This window comes from Leptodactylus fuscus, chromosome 8 (genome assembly GCF_031893055.1).
Source record: "Leptodactylus fuscus isolate aLepFus1 chromosome 8, aLepFus1.hap2, whole genome shotgun sequence".
NCBI lineage: Eukaryota > Metazoa > Chordata > Amphibia > Anura > Leptodactylidae > Leptodactylus > Leptodactylus fuscus.
In genome coordinates, this window is record NC_134272.1 from 13,225,250 (window position 1) to 13,244,952 (window position 19,703).

The window sequence follows — 19,703 nt, forward strand, 5'->3', positions numbered from 1 at the left end:
ATTTAAAAAAGTAGCCTAAATTGATCTGAGTCCAAGTTTGGTAGTCAGAAGCTCCACATGCAGTACCTTTAAATGACAAAAAGGGACAAAACTCTCCTTGTTAGAAGTCAATTATGATATTGTGTAAAAAGAAGAATAACATCATTTATAGAAGATTTTCTATCTGCATCTTGATAGTTTACCCAGCTCACCAGGAGTCTTACCTGTGGATTGTAACTGTTGGGTGAAATATCTCTTGATGAATTCATTGTAGATCTGTCTCCCGACCTCGTCACTCAGCGTGCCATTAGCAAGGCTTAATCCACTTATTCTGTGTTAAAAATTAAATATAGGAATGACATATCTTGAGTTTTTCATATTCAGGAAATATCTTGGAAGGTTTTTTTCTTATCTCAAAGAGATTGTATATTTTCTATAATGGCTTTATATAGCATATGCTTGGAACTTACATGGCTTGATAGGAATCACAGGTGATGTTTATTGGCAAGAGCCGAAGAATGGTTTGATTGAAATTCGCAATCAAAACAGTCAAGTCGGTCTCAAACAAAACTTTCCATTCTTTCATGGTATAATTAGAGAAGCTGGACTGCAGTTGCTGAAGCTCCACAGCCAAAAGAGTTTTCTTTACTGTGTCTATCTGCTCCCGAGACAGATTTGCCTAAAGAAATAATAGAGTATTTTACTAAGATTTCTTGACAAATATATTCAACTAAAATTGGCACTCTAGTAGAAATGTTTTGTTATCCTGTAAATTGATTTTAGGACTATGTCTAAGTCTTAGTCATCTTTAAGTTGATACACATCAGTCTGAGGATTACAATAACTTACCTTTTCTGCTGCAGATGACAGAGCGATCACAAAGGCTGTTACATTTTCTGGCTTCACCTTACTTAGATAGGAAACAAGCAACGTTTCATTCTGTAGAACATCTGTCCTGGTCACAAAGTCAGCTATGACATTTATTGTGGTGGCATTCTGGAAAGCAAATTCACAGTCAGAAATCAGCCTTGGAATATTGAATGGACTATGTGTCGGTAAAATCGGCAATATAAGAATGAGATATTTTGTGAAAGACTGAGGAAGGTCGAAACCATCCTTATTTCCCTGGGCCATGAAATTATTGAAAGGGACTGTGTCTGTCATAACACAGAAAGGAACATTTCACAAAACTGCCAAAACTTTAAAAAACTTTGTTATCTTTAATAGCCAATCATATCGGGGCTAGAATTTTACTAAAATAGTTGAAGGAATAAAAATTTAACTTTTTCTGAGGGCAAGAAAAACAGTGTTATATTTAGACAGTTGAGATAAATGAGGCCCAATTGGTTCTATTTCTATGCTACCTTTGTATATCATACTTGTGGAGATTGAAATGCTTATATGGAATGAAAACATTTAAACAACATAATCCCATAATTCTTTTTTTTTTTTTTGTTTTGCCATCCTGTTTGACCTGTGGAAAACAAGTATTGATGGGGACCCTAAATAATTTTTTCAAACGGAAAGATGTGAGAATATGGAGAACCATTTTCCTAGTCAACTTTCAAATATTTGGACTTTCACCTACCTGTGTAAGGTTTTTATTGAAATTGATCAAGTCTGTGGATGTGGAATATTTAAAAAAGTAGCCTAAATTGATCTGAGTCCAAGTTTGGTAGTCAGAAGCTCCACATGCAGTACCTTTAAATGACAAAAAGGGACAAAACTCTCCTTGTTAGAAGTCAATTATGATATTGTGTAAAAAGAAGAATAACATCATTTATGGAAGATTTTCTATCTGCATCTTGATAGTTTACCCAGCTCACCAGGAGTCTTACCTGTGGATTGTAACTGTTGGGTGAAATATCTCTTGATGAATTCATTGTAGATCTGTCTCCCGACCTCGTCACTCAGCGTGCCATTAGCAAGGCTTAATCCACTTATTCTGTGTTAAAAATTAAATATAGGAATGACATATCTTGAGTTTTTCATATTCAGGAAATATCTTGGAAGGTTTTTTTCTTATCTCAAAGAGATTGTATATTTTCTATAATGGCTTTATATAGCATATGCTTGGAACTTACATGGCTTGATAGGAATCACAGGTGATGTTTATTGGCAAGAGCCGAAGAATGGTTTGATTGAAATTCGCAATCAAAACAGTCAAGTCGGTCTCAAACAAAACTTTCCATTCTTTCATGGTATAATTAGAGAAGCTGGACTGCAGTTGCTGAAGCTCCACAGCCAAAAGAGTTTTCTTTACTGTGTCTATCTGCTCCCGAGACAGATTTGCCTAAAGAAATAATAGAGTATTTTACTAAGATTTCTTGACAAATATATTCAACTAAAATTGGCACTCTAGTAGAAATGTTTTGTTATCCTGTAAATTGATTTTAGGACTATGTCTAAGTCTTAGTCATCTTTAAGTTGATACACATCAGTCTGAGGATTACAATAACTTACCTTTTCTGCTGCAGATGACAGAGCGATCACAAAGGCTGTTACATTTTCTGGCTTCACCTTACTTAGATAGGAAACAAGCAACGTTTCATTCTGTAGAACATCTGTCCTGGTCACAAAGTCAGCTATGACATTTATTGTGGTGGCATTCTGGAAAGCAAATTCACAGTCAGAAATCAGCCTTGGAATATTGAATGGACTATGTGTCGGCAAAATCGGCAATATTAGAATGAGATATTTTGTGAAAGACTGAGGAAGGTCGAAACCATCCTTATTTCCCTGGGCCATGAAATTATTGAAAGGGACTGTGTCTGTCATAACACAGAAAGGAACATTTCACAAAACTGCCAAAACTTTAAAAAACTTTGTTATCTTTAATAGCCAATCATATCGGGGCTAGAATTTTACTAAAATAGTTGAAGGAATAAAAATTTAACTTTTTCTGAGGGCAAGAAAAACAGTGTTATATTTAGACAGTTGAGATAAATGAGGCCCAATTGGTTCTATTTCTATGCTACCTTTGTATATCATACTTGTGGAGATAGAATTGCTTATATGGAATGAAAACATTTAAACAACATAATCCCATAATTCTTTTTTTGTTTTGTTTTGCCATCCTGTTTGACCTGTGGAAAACAAGTATTGATGGGGACCCTAAATAATTATTTCAAACGGAAAGATGTGAGAATATGGAGAACCATTTTCCTAGTCAACTTTCAAATATTTGGACTTTCACCTACCTGTGTAAGGTTTTTATTGAAATTGATCAAGTCTGTGGATGTGGAATATTTAAAAAAGTAGCCTAAATTGATCTGAGTCCAAGTTTGGTAGTCAGAAGCTCCACATGCAGTACCTTTAAATGACAAAAAGGGACAAAACTCTCCTTGTTAGAAGTCAATTATGATATTGTGTAAAAAGAAGAATAACATCATTTATAGAAGATTTTCTATCTGCATCTTGATAGTTTACCCAGCTCACCAGGAGTCTTACCTGTGGATTGTAACTGTTGGGTGAAATATCGCTTGATGAATTCATTGTAGATCTGTCTCCCGACCTCGTCACTCAGCGTGCCATTAGCAAGGCTTAATCCACTTATTCTGTGTTAAAAATTAAATATAGGAATGACATATCTTGAGTTTTTCATATTCAGGAAATATCTTGGAAGGTTTTTTTCTTATCTCAAAGAGATTGTATATTTTCTATAATGGCTTTATATAGCATATGCTTGGAACTTACATGGCTTGATAGGAATCACAGGTGATGTTTATTGGCAAGAGCCGAAGAATGGTTTGATTGAAATTCGCAATCAAAACAGTCAAGTCGGTCTCAAACAAAACTTTCCATTCTTTCATGGTATAATTAGAGAAGCTGGACTGCAGTTGCTGAAGCTCCACAGCCAAAAGAGTTTTCTTTACTGTGTCTATCTGCTCCCGAGACAGATTTGCCTAAAGAAATAATAGAGTATTTTACTAAGATTTCTTGACAAATATATTCAACTAAAATTGGCACTCTAGTAGAAATGTTTTGTTATCCTGTAAATTGATTTTAGGACTATGTCTAAGTCTTAGTCATCTTTAAGTTGATACACATCAGTCTGAGGATTACAATAACTTACCTTTTCTGCTGCAGATGACAGAGCGATCACAAAGGCTGTTACATTTTCTGGCTTCACCTTACTTAGATAGGAAACAAGCAACGTTTCATTCTGTAGAACATCTGTCCTGGTCACAAAGTCAGCTATGACATTTATTGTGGTGGCATTCTGGAAAGCAAATTCACAGTCAGAAATCAGCCTTGGAATATTGAATGGACTATGTGTCGGCAAAATCGGCAATATAAGAATGAGATATTTTGTGAAAGACTGAGGAAGGTCGAAACCATCCTTATTTCCCTGGGCCATGAAATTATTGAAAGGGACTGTGTCTGTCATAACACAGAAAGGAACATTTCACAAAACTGCCAAAACTTTAAAAAACTTTGTTATCTTTAATAGCCAATCATATCGGGGCTAGAATTTTACTAAAATAGTTGAAGGAATAAAAATTTAACTTTTTCTGAGGGCAAGAAAAACAGTGTTATATTTAGACAGTTGAGATAAATGAGGCCCAATTGGTTCTATTTCTATGCTACCTTTGTATATCATACTTGTGGAGATAGAATTGCTTATATGGAATGAAAACATTTAAACAACATAATCCCATAATTCTTTTTTTGTTTTGTTTTGCCATCCTGTTTGACCTGTGGAAAACAAGTATTGATGGGGACCCTAAATAATTATTTCAAACGGAAAGATGTGAGAATATGGAGAACCATTTTCCTAGTCAACTTTCAAATATTTGGACTTTCACCTACCTGTGTAAGGTTTTTATTGAAATTGATCAAGTCTGTGGATGTGGAATATTTAAAAAAGTAGCCTAAATTGATCTGAGTCCAAGTTTGGTAGTCAGAAGCTCCACATGCAGTACCTTTAAATGACAAAAAGGGACAAAACTCTCCTTGTTAGAAGTCAATTATGATATTGTGTAAAAAGAAGAATAACATCATTTATAGAAGATTTTCTATCTGCATCTTGATAGTTTACCCAGCTCACCAGGAGTCTTACCTGTGGATTGTAACTGTTGGGTGAAATATCTCTTGATGAATTCATTGTAGATCTGTCTCCCGACCTCGTCACTCAGCGTGCCATTAGCAAGGCTTAATCCACTTATTCTGTGTTAAAAATTAAATATAGGAATGACATATCTTGAGTTTTTCATATTCAGGAAATATCTTGGAAGGTTTTTTTCTTATCTCAAAGAGATTGTATATTTTCTATAATGGCTTTATATAGCATATGCTTGGAACTTACATGGCTTGATAGGAATCACAGGTGATGTTTATTGGCAAGAGCCGAAGAATGGTTTGATTGAAATTCGCAATCAAAACAGTCAAGTCGGTCTCAAACAAAACTTTCCATTCTTTCATGGTATAATTAGAGAAGCTGGACTGCAGTTGCTGAAGCTCCACAGCCAAAAGAGTTTTCTTTACTGTGTCTATCTGCTCCCGAGACAGATTTGCCTAAAGAAATAATAGAGTATTTTACTAAGATTTCTTGACAAATATATTCAACTAAAATTGGCACTCTAGTAGAAATGTTTTGTTATCCTGTAAATTGATTTTAGGACTATGTCTAAGTCTTAGTCATCTTTAAGTTGATACACATCAGTCTGAGGATTACAATAACTTACCTTTTCTGCTGCAGATGACAGAGCGATCACAAAGGCTGTTACATTTTCTGGCTTCACCTTACTTAGATAGGAAACAAGCAACGTTTCATTCTGTAGAACATCTGTCCTGGTCACAAAGTCAGCTATGACATTTATTGTGGTGGCATTCTGGAAAGCAAATTCACAGTCAGAAATCAGCCTTGGAATATTGAATGGACTATGTGTCGGCAAAATCGGCAATATAAGAATGAGATATTTTGTGAAAGACTGAGGAAGGTCGAAACCATCCTTATTTCCCTGGGCCATGAAATTATTGAAAGGGACTGTGTCTGTCATAACACAGAAAGGAACATTTCACAAAACTGCCAAAACTTTAAAAAACTTTGTTATCTTTAATAGCCAATCATATCGGGGCTAGAATTTTACTAAAATAGTTGAAGGAATAAAAATTTAACTTTTTCTGAGGGCAAGAAAAACAGTGTTATATTTAGACAGTTGAGATAAATGAGGCCCAATTGGTTCTATTTCTATGCTACCTTTGTATATCATACTTGTGGAGATAGAATTGCTTATATGGAATGAAAACATTTAAACAACATAATCCCATAATTCTTTTTTTGTTTTGTTTTGCCATCCTGTTTGACCTGTGGAAAACAAGTATTGATGGGGACCCTAAATAATTATTTCAAACGGAAAGATGTGAGAATATGGAGAACCATTTTCCTAGTCAACTTTCAAATATTTGGACTTTCACCTACCTGTGTAAGGTTTTTATTGAAATTGATCAAGTCTGTGGATGTGGAATATTTAAAAAAGTAGCCTAAATTGATCTGAGTCCAAGTTTGGTAGTCAGAAGCTCCACATGCAGTACCTTTAAATGACAAAAAGGGACAAAACTCTCCTTGTTAGAAGTCAATTATGATATTGTGTAAAAAGAAAAATAACATCATTTATAGAAGATTTTCTATCTGCATCTTGATAGTTTACCCAGCTCACCAGGAGTCTTACCTGTGGATTGTAACTGTTGGGTGAAATATCTCTTGATGAATTCATTGTAGATCTGTCTCCCGACCTCGTCACTCAGCGTGCCATTAGCAAGGCTTAATCCACTTATTCTGTGTTAAAAATTAAATATAGGAATGACATATCTTGAGTTTTTCATATTCAGGAAATATCTTGGAAGGTTTTTTTCTTATCTCAAAGAGATTGTATATTTTCTATAATGGCTTTATATAGCATATGCTTGGAACTTACATGGCTTGATAGGAATCACAGGTGATGTTTATTGGCAAGAGCCGAAGAATGGTTTGATTGAAATTCGCAATCAAAACAGTCAAGTCGGTCTCAAACAAAACTTTCCATTCTTTCATGGTATAATTAGAGAAGCTGGACTGCAGTTGCTGAAGCTCCACAGCCAAAAGAGTTTTCTTTACTGTGTCTATCTGCTCCCGAGACAGATTTGCCTAAAGAAATAATAGAGTATTTTACTAAGATTTCTTGACAAATATATTCAACTAAAATTGGCACTCTAGTAGAAATGTTTTGTTATCCTGTAAATTGATTTTAGGACTATGTCTAAGTCTTAGTCATCTTTAAGTTGATACACATCAGTCTGAGGATTACAATAACTTACCTTTTCTGCTGCAGATGACAGAGCGATCACAAAGGCTGTTACATTTTCTGGCTTCACCTTACTTAGATAGGAAACAAGCAACGTTTCATTCTGTAGAAAATCTGTCCTGGTCACAAAGTCAGCTATGACATTTATTGTGGTGGCATTCTGGAAAGCAAATTCACAGTCAGAAATCAGCCTTGGAATATTGAATGGACTATGTGTCGGTAAAATCGGCAATATAAGAATGAGATATTTTGTGAAAGACTGAGGAAGGTCGAAACCATCCTTATTTCCCTGGGCCATGAAATTATTGAAAGGGACTGTGTCTGTCATAACACAGAAAGGAACATTTCACAAAACTGCCAAAACTTTAAAAAACTTTGTTATCTTTAATAGCCAATCATATCGGGGCTAGAATTTTACTAAAATAGTTGAAGGAATAAAAATTTAACTTTTTCTGAGGGCAAGAAAAACAGTGTTATATTTAGACAGTTGAGATAAATGAGGCCCAATTGGTTCTATTTCTATTTGAGATAAATGAGGCCCAATTGGTTCTATTTCTATGCTACCTTTGTATATCATACTTGTGGAGATAGAATTGCTTATATGGAATGAAAACATTTAAACAACATAATCCCATAATTCTTTTTTTTTTTTGTTTTGCCATCCTGTTTGACCTGTGGAAAACAAGTATTGATGGGGACCCTAAATAATTTTTTCAAACGGAAAGATGTGAGAATATGGAGAACCATTTTCCTAGTCAACTTTCAAATATTTGGACTTTCACCTACCTGTGTAAGGTTTTTATTGAAATTGATCAAGTCTGTGGATGTGGAATATTTAAAAAAGTAGCCTAAATTGATCTGAGTCCAAGTTTGGTAGTCAGAAGCTCCACATGCAGTACCTTTAAATGACAAAAAGGGACAAAACTCTCCTTGTTAGAAGTCAATTATGATATTGTGTAAAAAGAAGAATAACATCATTTATAGAAGATTTTCTATCTGCATCTTGATAGTTTACCCAGCTCACCAGGAGTCTTACCTGTGGATTGTAACTGTTGGGTGAAATATCTCTTGATGAATTCATTGTAGATCTGTCTCCCGACCTCGTCACTCAGCGTGCCATTAGCAAGGCTTAATCCACTTATTCTGTGTTAAAAATTAAATATAGGAATGACATATCTTGAGTTTTTCATATTCAGGAAATATCTTGGAAGGTTTTTTTCTTATCTCAAAGAGATTGTATATTTTCTATAATGGCTTTATATAGCATATGCTTGGAACTTACATGGCTTGATAGGAATCACAGGTGATGTTTATTGGCAAGAGCCGAAGAATGGTTTGATTGAAATTCGCAATCAAAACAGTCAAGTCGGTCTCAAACAAAACTTTCCATTCTTTCATGGTATAATTAGAGAAGCTGGACTGCAGTTGCTGAAGCTCCACAGCCAAAAGAGTTTTCTTTACTGTGTCTATCTGCTCCCGAGACAGATTTGCCTAAAGAAATAATAGAGTATTTTACTAAGATTTCTTGACAAATATATTCAACTAAAATTGGCACTCTAGTAGAAATGTTTTGTTATCCTGTAAATTGATTTTAGGACTATGTCTAAGTCTTAGTCATCTTTAAGTTGATACACATCAGTCTGAGGATTACAATAACTTACCTTTTCTGCTGCAGATGACAGAGCGATCACAAAGGCTGTTACATTTTCTGGCTTCACCTTACTTAGATAGGAAACAAGCAACGTTTCATTCTGTAGAACATCTGTCCTGGTCACAAAGTCAGCTATGACATTTATTGTGGTGGCATTCTGGAAAGCAAATTCACAGTCAGAAATCAGCCTTGGAATATTGAATGGACTATGTGTCGGCAAAATCGGCAATATTAGAATGAGATATTTTGTGAAAGACTGAGGAAGGTCGAAACCATCCTTATTTCCCTGGGCCATGAAATTATTGAAAGGGACTGTGTCTGTCATAACACAGAAAGCAACATTTCACAAAACTGCCAAAACTTTAAAAAACTTTGTTATCTTTAATAGCCAATCATATCGGGGCTAGAATTTTACTAAAATAGTTGAAGGAATAAAAATTTTACTTTTTCTGAGGGCAAGAAAAACAGTGTTATATTTAGACAGTTGAGATAAATGAGGCCCAATTGGTTCTATTTCTATGCTACCTTTGTATATCATACTTGTGGAGATAGAATTGCTTATATGGAATGAAAACATTTAAACAACATAATCCCATAATTCTTTTTTTGTTTTGTTTTGCCATCCTGTTTGACCTGTGGAAAACAAGTATTGATGGGGACCCTAAATAATTTTTTCAAACGGAAAGATGTGAGAATATGGAGAACCATTTTCCTAGTCAACTTTCAAATATTTGGACTTTCACCTACCTGTGTAAGGTTTTTATTGAAATTGATCAAGTCTGTGGATGTGGAATATTTAAAAAAGTAGCCTAAATTGATCTGAGTCCAAGTTTGGTAGTCAGAAGCTCCACATGCAGTACCTTTAAATGACAAAAAGGGACAAAACTCTCCTTGTTAGAAGTCAATTATGATATTGTGTAAAAAGAAGAATAACATCATTTATGGAAGATTTTCTATCTGCATCTTGATAGTTTACCCAGCTCACCAGGAGTCTTACCTGTGGATTGTAACTGTTGGGTGAAATATCTCTTGATGAATTCATTGTAGATCTGTCTCCCGACCTCGTCACTCAGCGTGCCATTAGCAAGGCTTAATCCACTTATTCTGTGTTAAAAATTAAATATAGGAATGACATATCTTGAGTTTTTCATATTCAGGAAATATCTTGGAAGGTTTTTTTCTTATCTCAAAGAGATTGTATATTTTCTATAATGGCTTTATATAGCATATGCTTGGAACTTACATGGCTTGATAGGAATCACAGGTGATGTTTATTGGCAAGAGCCGAAGAATGGTTTGATTGAAATTCGCAATCAAAACAGTCAAGTCGGTCTCAAACAAAACTTTCCATTCTTTCATGGTATAATTAGAGAAGCTGGACTGCAGTTGCTGAAGCTCCACAGCCAAAAGAGTTTTCTTTACTGTGTCTATCTGCTCCCGAGACAGATTTGCCTAAAGAAATAATAGAGTATTTTACTAAGATTTCTTGACAAATATATTCAACTAAAATTGGCACTCTAGTAGAAATGTTTTGTTATCCTGTAAATTGATTTTAGGACTATGTCTAAGTCTTAGTCATCTTTAAGTTGATACACATCAGTCTGAGGATTACAATAACTTACCTTTTCTGCTGCAGATGACAGAGCGATCACAAAGGCTGTTACATTTTCTGGCTTCACCTTACTTAGATAGGAAACAAGCAACGTTTCATTCTGTAGAACATCTGTCCTGGTCACAAAGTCAGCTATGACATTTATTGTGGTGGCATTCTGGAAAGCAAATTCACAGTCAGAAATCAGCCTTGGAATATTGAATGGACTATGTGTCGGCAAAATCGGCAATATTAGAATGAGATATTTTGTGAAAGACTGAGGAAGGTCGAAACCATCCTTATTTCCCTGGGCCATGAAATTATTGAAAGGGACTGTGTCTGTCATAACACAGAAAGGAACATTTCACAAAACTGCCAAAACTTTAAAAAACTTTGTTATCTTTAATAGCCAATCATATCGGGGCTAGAATTTTACTAAAATAGTTGAAGGAATAAAAATTTAACTTTTTCTGAGGGCAAGAAAAACAGTGTTATATTTAGACAGTTGAGATAAATGAGGCCCAATTGGTTCTATTTCTATGCTACCTTTGTATATCATACTTGTGGAGATAGAATTGCTTATATGGAATGAAAACATTTAAACAACATAATCCCATAATTCTTTTTTTGTTTTGTTTTGCCATCCTGTTTGACCTGTGGAAAACAAGTATTGATGGGGACCCTAAATAATTATTTCAAACGGAAAGATGTGAGAATATGGAGAACCATTTTCCTAGTCAACTTTCAAATATTTGGACTTTCACCTACCTGTGTAAGGTTTTTATTGAAATTGATCAAGTCTGTGGATGTGGAATATTTAAAAAAGTAGCCTAAATTGATCTGAGTCCAAGTTTGGTAGTCAGAAGCTCCACATGCAGTACCTTTAAATGACAAAAAGGGACAAAACTCTCCTTGTTAGAAGTCAATTATGATATTGTGTAAAAAGAAGAATAACATCATTTATAGAAGATTTTCTATCTGCATCTTGATAGTTTACCCAGCTCACCAGGAGTCTTACCTGTGGATTGTAACTGTTGGGTGAAATATCGCTTGATGAATTCATTGTAGATCTGTCTCCCGACCTCGTCACTCAGCGTGCCATTAGCAAGGCTTAATCCACTTATTCTGTGTTAAAAATTAAATATAGGAATGACATATCTTGAGTTTTTCATATTCAGGAAATATCTTGGAAGGTTTTTTTCTTATCTCAAAGAGATTGTATATTTTCTATAATGGCTTTATATAGCATATGCTTGGAACTTACATGGCTTGATAGGAATCACAGGTGATGTTTATTGGCAAGAGCCGAAGAATGGTTTGATTGAAATTCGCAATCAAAACAGTCAAGTCGGTCTCAAACAAAACTTTCCATTCTTTCATGGTATAATTAGAGAAGCTGGACTGCAGTTGCTGAAGCTCCACAGCCAAAAGAGTTTTCTTTACTGTGTCTATCTGCTCCCGAGACAGATTTGCCTAAAGAAATAATAGAGTATTTTACTAAGATTTCTTGACAAATATATTCAACTAAAATTGGCACTCTAGTAGAAATGTTTTGTTATCCTGTAAATTGATTTTAGGACTATGTCTAAGTCTTAGTCATCTTTAAGTTGATACACATCAGTCTGAGGATTACAATAACTTACCTTTTCTGCTGCAGATGACAGAGCGATCACAAAGGCTGTTACATTTTCTGGCTTCACCTTACTTAGATAGGAAACAAGCAACGTTTCATTCTGTAGAACATCTGTCCTGGTCACAAAGTCAGCTATGACATTTATTGTGGTGGCATTCTGGAAAGCAAATTCACAGTCAGAAATCAGCCTTGGAATATTGAATGGACTATGTGTCGGCAAAATCGGCAATATAAGAATGAGATATTTTGTGAAAGACTGAGGAAGGTCGAAACCATCCTTATTTCCCTGGGCCATGAAATTATTGAAAGGGACTGTGTCTGTCATAACACAGAAAGGAACATTTCACAAAACTGCCAAAACTTTAAAAAACTTTGTTATCTTTAATAGCCAATCATATCGGGGCTAGAATTTTACTAAAATAGTTGAAGGAATAAAAATTTAACTTTTTCTGAGGGCAAGAAAAACAGTGTTATATTTAGACAGTTGAGATAAATGAGGCCCAATTGGTTCTATTTCTATGCTACCTTTGTATATCATACTTGTGGAGATAGAATTGCTTATATGGAATGAAAACATTTAAACAACATAATCCCATAATTCTTTTTTTGTTTTGTTTTGCCATCCTGTTTGACCTGTGGAAAACAAGTATTGATGGGGACCCTAAATAATTATTTCAAACGGAAAGATGTGAGAATATGGAGAACCATTTTCCTAGTCAACTTTCAAATATTTGGACTTTCACCTACCTGTGTAAGGTTTTTATTGAAATTGATCAAGTCTGTGGATGTGGAATATTTAAAAAAGTAGCCTAAATTGATCTGAGTCCAAGTTTGGTAGTCAGAAGCTCCACATGCAGTACCTTTAAATGACAAAAAGGGACAAAACTCTCCTTGTTAGAAGTCAATTATGATATTGTGTAAAAAGAAGAATAACATCATTTATAGAAGATTTTCTATCTGCATCTTGATAGTTTACCCAGCTCACCAGGAGTCTTACCTGTGGATTGTAACTGTTGGGTGAAATATCTCTTGATGAATTCATTGTAGATCTGTCTCCCGACCTCGTCACTCAGCGTGCCATTAGCAAGGCTTAATCCACTTATTCTGTGTTAAAAATTAAATATAGGAATGACATATCTTGAGTTTTTCATATTCAGGAAATATCTTGGAAGGTTTTTTTCTTATCTCAAAGAGATTGTATATTTTCTATAATGGCTTTATATAGCATATGCTTGGAACTTACATGGCTTGATAGGAATCACAGGTGATGTTTATTGGCAAGAGCCGAAGAATGGTTTGATTGAAATTCGCAATCAAAACAGTCAAGTCGGTCTCAAACAAAACTTTCCATTCTTTCATGGTATAATTAGAGAAGCTGGACTGCAGTTGCTGAAGCTCCACAGCCAAAAGAGTTTTCTTTACTGTGTCTATCTGCTCCCGAGACAGATTTGCCTAAAGAAATAATAGAGTATTTTACTAAGATTTCTTGACAAATATATTCAACTAAAATTGGCACTCTAGTAGAAATGTTTTGTTATCCTGTAAATTGATTTTAGGACTATGTCTAAGTCTTAGTCATCTTTAAGTTGATACACATCAGTCTGAGGATTACAATAACTTACCTTTTCTGCTGCAGATGACAGAGCGATCACAAAGGCTGTTACATTTTCTGGCTTCACCTTACTTAGATAGGAAACAAGCAACGTTTCATTCTGTAGAACATCTGTCCTGGTCACAAAGTCAGCTATGACATTTATTGTGGTGGCATTCTGGAAAGCAAATTCACAGTCAGAAATCAGCCTTGGAATATTGAATGGACTATGTGTCGGCAAAATCGGCAATATAAGAATGAGATATTTTGTGAAAGACTGAGGAAGGTCGAAACCATCCTTATTTCCCTGGGCCATGAAATTATTGAAAGGGACTGTGTCTGTCATAACACAGAAAGGAACATTTCACAAAACTGCCAAAACTTTAAAAAACTTTGTTATCTTTAATAGCCAATCATATCGGGGCTAGAATTTTACTAAAATAGTTGAAGGAATAAAAATTTAACTTTTTCTGAGGGCAAGAAAAACAGTGTTATATTTAGACAGTTGAGATAAATGAGGCCCAATTGGTTCTATTTCTATGCTACCTTTGTATATCATACTTGTGGAGATAGAATTGCTTATATGGAATGAAAACATTTAAACAACATAATCCCATAATTCTTTTTTTGTTTTGTTTTGCCATCCTGTTTGACCTGTGGAAAACAAGTATTGATGGGGACCCTAAATAATTATTTCAAACGGAAAGATGTGAGAATATGGAGAACCATTTTCCTAGTCAACTTTCAAATATTTGGACTTTCACCTACCTGTGTAAGGTTTTTATTGAAATTGATCAAGTCTGTGGATGTGGAATATTTAAAAAAGTAGCCTAAATTGATCTGAGTCCAAGTTTGGTAGTCAGAAGCTCCACATGCAGTACCTTTAAATGACAAAAAGGGACAAAACTCTCCTTGTTAGAAGTCAATTATGATATTGTGTAAAAAGAAGAATAACATCATTTATAGAAGATTTTCTATCTGCATCTTGATAGTTTACCCAGCTCACCAGGAGTCTTACCTGTGGATTGTAACTGTTGGGTGAAATATCTCTTGATGAATTCATTGTAGATCTGTCTCCCGACCTCGTCACTCAGCGTGCCATTAGCAAGGCTTAATCCACTTATTCTGTGTTAAAAATTAAATATAGGAATGACATATCTTGAGTTTTTCATATTCAGGAAATATCTTGGAAGGTTTTTTTCTTATCTCAAAGAGATTGTATATTTTCTATAATGGCTTTATATAGCATATGCTTGGAACTTACATGGCTTGATAGGAATCACAGGTGATGTTTATTGGCAAGAGCCGAAGAATGGTTTGATTGAAATTCGCAATCAAAACAGTCAAGTCGGTCTCAAACAAAACTTTCCATTCTTTCATGGTATAATTAGAGAAGCTGGACTGCAGTTGCTGAAGCTCCACAGCCAAAAGAGTTTTCTTTACTGTGTCTATCTGCTCCCGAGACAGATTTGCCTAAAGAAATAATAGAGTATTTTACTAAGATTTCTTGACAAATATATTCAACTAAAATTGGCACTCTAGTAGAAATGTTTTGTTATCCTGTAAATTGATTTTAGGACTATGTCTAAGTCTTAGTCATCTTTAAGTTGATACACATCAGTCTGAGGATTACAATAACTTACCTTTTCTGCTGCAGATGACAGAGCGATCACAAAGGCTGTTACATTTTCTGGCTTCACCTTACTTAGATAGGAAACAAGCAACGTTTCATTCTGTAGAACATCTGTCCTGGTCACAAAGTCAGCTATGACATTTATTGTGGTGGCATTCTGGAAAGCAAATTCACAGTCAGAAATCAGCCTTGGAATATTGAATGGACTATGTGTCGGCAAAATCGGCAATATAAGAATGAGATATTTTGTGAAAGACTGAGGAAGGTCGAAACCATCCTTATTTCCCTGGGCCATGAAATTATTGAAAGGGACTGTGTCTGTCATAACACAGAAAGGAACATTTCACAAAACTGCCAAAACTTTAAAAAACTTTGTTATCTTTAATAGCCAATCATATCGGGGCTAGAATTTTACTAAAATAGTTGAAGGAATAAAAATTTAACTTTTTCTGAGGGCAAGAAAAACAGTGTTATATTTAGACAGTTGAGATAAATGAAGCCCAATTGGTTCTATTTCTATGCTACCTTTGTATATCATACTTGTGGAGATTGAAATGCTTATATGGAATGAAAACATTTAAACAACATAATCCCATAATTCTTTTTTTGTTTTGTTTTGCCATCCTGTTTGACCTGTGGAAAACAAGTATTGATGGGGACCCTAAATAATTTTTTCAAACGGAAAGATGTGAGAATATGGAGAACCATTTTCCTAGTCAACTTTCAAATATTTGGACTTTCACCTACCTGTGTAAGGTTTTTATTGAAATTGATCAAGTCTGTGGATGTGGAATATTTAAAAAAGTAGCCTAAATTGATCTGAGTCCAAGTTTGGTAGTCAGAAGCTCCACATGCAGTACCTTTAAATGACAAAAAGGGACAAAACTCTCCTTGTTAGAAGTCAATTATGATATTGTGTAAAAAGAAGAATAACATCATTTATGGAAGATTTTCTATCTGCATCTTGATAGTTTACCCAGCTCACCAGGAGTCTTACCTGTGGATTGTAACTGTTGGGTGAAATATCTCTTGATGAATTCATTGTAGATCTGTCTCCCGACCTCGTCACTCAGCGTGCCATTAGCAAGGCTTAATCCACTTATTCTGTGTTAAAAATTAAATATAGGAATGACATATCTTGAGTTTTTCATATTCAGGAAATATCTTGGAAGGTTTTTTTCTTATCTCAAAGAGATTGTATATTTTCTATAATGGCTTTATATAGCATATGCTTGGAACTTACATGGCTTGATAGGAATCACAGGTGATGTTTATTGGCAAGAGCCGAAGAATGGTTTGATTGAAATTCGCAATCAAAACAGTCAAGTCGGTCTCAAACAAAACTTTCCATTCTTTCATGGTATAATTAGAGAAGCTGGACTGCAGTTGCTGAAGCTCCACAGCCAAAAGAGTTTTCTTTACTGTGTCTATCTGCTCCCGAGACAGATTTGCCTAAAGAAATAATAGAGTATTTTACTAAGATTTCTTGACAAATATATTCAACTAAAATTGGCACTCTAGTAGAAATGTTTTGTTATCCTGTAAATTGATTTTAGGACTATGTCTAAGTCTTAGTCATCTTTAAGTTGATACACATCAGTCTGAGGATTACAATAACTTACCTTTTCTGCTGCAGATGACAGAGCGATCACAAAGGCTGTTACATTTTCTGGCTTCACCTTACTTAGATAGGAAACAAGCAACGTTTCATTCTGTAGAACATCTGTCCTGGTCACAAAGTCAGCTATGACATTTATTGTGGTGGCATTCTGGAAAGCAAATTCACAGTCAGAAATCAGCCTTGGAATATTGAATGGACTATGTGTCGGTAAAATCGGCAATATAAGAATGAGATATTTTGTGAAAGACTGAGGAAGGTCGAAACCATCCTTATTTCCCTGGGCCATGAAATTATTGAAAGGGACTGTGTCTGTCATAACACAGAAAGGAACATTTCACAAAACTGCCAAAACTTTAAAAAACTTTGTTATCTTTAATAGCCAATCATATCGGGGCTAGAATTTTACTAAAATAGTTGAAGGAATAAAAATTTAACTTTTTCTGAGGGCAAGAAAAACAGTGTTATATTTAGACAGTTGAGATAAATGAGGCCCAATTGGTTCTATTTCTATTTGAGATAAATTAGGCCCAATTGGTTCTATTTCTATGCTACCTTTGTATATCATACTTGTGGAGATAGAATTGCTTATATGGAATGAAAACATTTAAACAACATAATCCCATAATTCTTTTTTTTTTTTGTTTTGCCATCCTGTTTGACCTGTGGAAAACAAGTATTGATGGGGACCCTAAATAATTATTTCAAACGGAAAGATGTGAGTATATCGAGAACCATTTTCCTAGTCAACTTTCAAATATTTGGACTTTCACCTACCTGTGTAAGGTTTTTATTGAAATTGATCAAGTCTGTGGATGTGGAATATTTAAAAAAGTAGCCTAAATTGATCTGAGTCCAAGTTTGGTAGTCAGAAGCTCCACATGCAGTACCTTTAAATGACAAAAAGGGACAAAACTCTCCTTGTTAGAAGTCAATTATGATATTGTGTAAAAAGAAGAATAACATCATTTATAGAAGATTTTCTATCTGCATCTTGATAGTTTACCCAGCTCTCCAGGAGTCTTACCTGTGGATTGTAACTGTTGGGTGAAATATCTCTTGATGAATTCATTGTAGATCTGTCTCCCGACCTCGTCACTCAGCGTGCCATTAGCAAGGCTTAATCCACTTATTCTGTGTTAAAAATTAAATATAGGAATGACATATCTTGAGTTTTTCATGTTCAGGAAATATCTTGGAAGGTTTTTTTCTTATCTCAAAGAGATTGTATATTTTCTATAATGGCTTTATATAGCATATGCTTGGAACTTACATGGCTTGATAGGAATCACAGGTGATGTTTATTGGCAAGAGCCGAAGAATGGTTTGATTGAAATTCGCAATCAAAACAGTCAAGTCGGTCTCAAACAAAACTTTCCATTCTTTCATGGTATAATTAGAGAAGCTGGACTGCAGTTGCTGAAGCTCCACAGCCAAAAGAGTTTTCTTTACTGTGTCTATCTGCTCCCGAGACAGATTTGCCTAAAGAAATAATAGAGTATTTTACTAAGATTTCTTGACAAATATATTCAACTAAAATTGGCACTCTAGTAGAAATGTTTTGTTATCCTGTAAATTGATTTTAGGACTATGTCTAAGTCTTAGTCATCTTTAAGTTGATACACATCAGTCTGAGGATTACAATAACTTACCTTTTCTGCTGCAGATGACAGAGCGATCACAAAGGCTGTTACATTTTCTGGCTTCACCTTACTTAGATAGGAAACAAGCAACGTTTCATTCTGTAGAACATCTGTCCTGGTCACAAAGTCAGCTATGACATTTATTGTGGTGGCATTCTGGAAAGCAAATTCACAGTCAGAAATCAGCCTTGGAATATTGAATGGACTATGTGTCGGCAAAATCGGCAATATTAGAATGAGATATTTTGTGAAAGACTGAGGAAGGTAGAAACCATCCTTATTTCCCTGGGCCATGAAATTATTGAAAGGGACTGTGTCTGTCATAACACAGAAAGGAACATTTCACAAAACTGCCAAAACTTAAAAAAAACTTTGTTATCTTTAATAGCCAATCATATCGGGGCTAGAATTTTACTAAAATAGTTGAAGGAATAAAAATTTAACTTTTTCTGAGGGCAAGAAAAACAGTGTTATATTTAGACAGTTGAGATAAATGAGGCCCAATTGGTTCTATTTCTATGCTACCTTTGTATATCATACTTGTGGAGATAGAATTGCTTATATGGAATGAAAACATTTAAACAACATAATCCCATAATTCTTTTTTTTGTTTTGTTTTGCCATCCTGTTTGACCTGTGGAAAACAAGTATTGATGGGGACCCTAAATAATTATTTCAAACGGAAAGATGTGAGAATATGGAGAACCATTTTCCTAGTCAACTTTCAAATATTTGGACTTTCACCTACCTGTGTAAGGTTTTTATTGAAATTGATCAAGTCTGTGGATGTGGAATATTTAAAAAAGTAGCCTAAATTGATCTGAGTCCAAGTTTGGTAGTCAGAAGCTCCACATGCAGTACCTTTAAATGACAAAAAGGGACAAAACTCTCCTTGTTAGAAGTCAATTATGATATTGTGTAAAAAGAAGAATAACATCATTTATGGAAGATTTTCTATCTGCATCTTGATAGTTTACCCAGCTCACCAGGAGTCTTACCTGTGGATTGTAACTGTTGGGTGAAATATCTCTTGATGAATTCATTGTAGATCTGTCTCCCGACCTCGTCACTCAGCGTG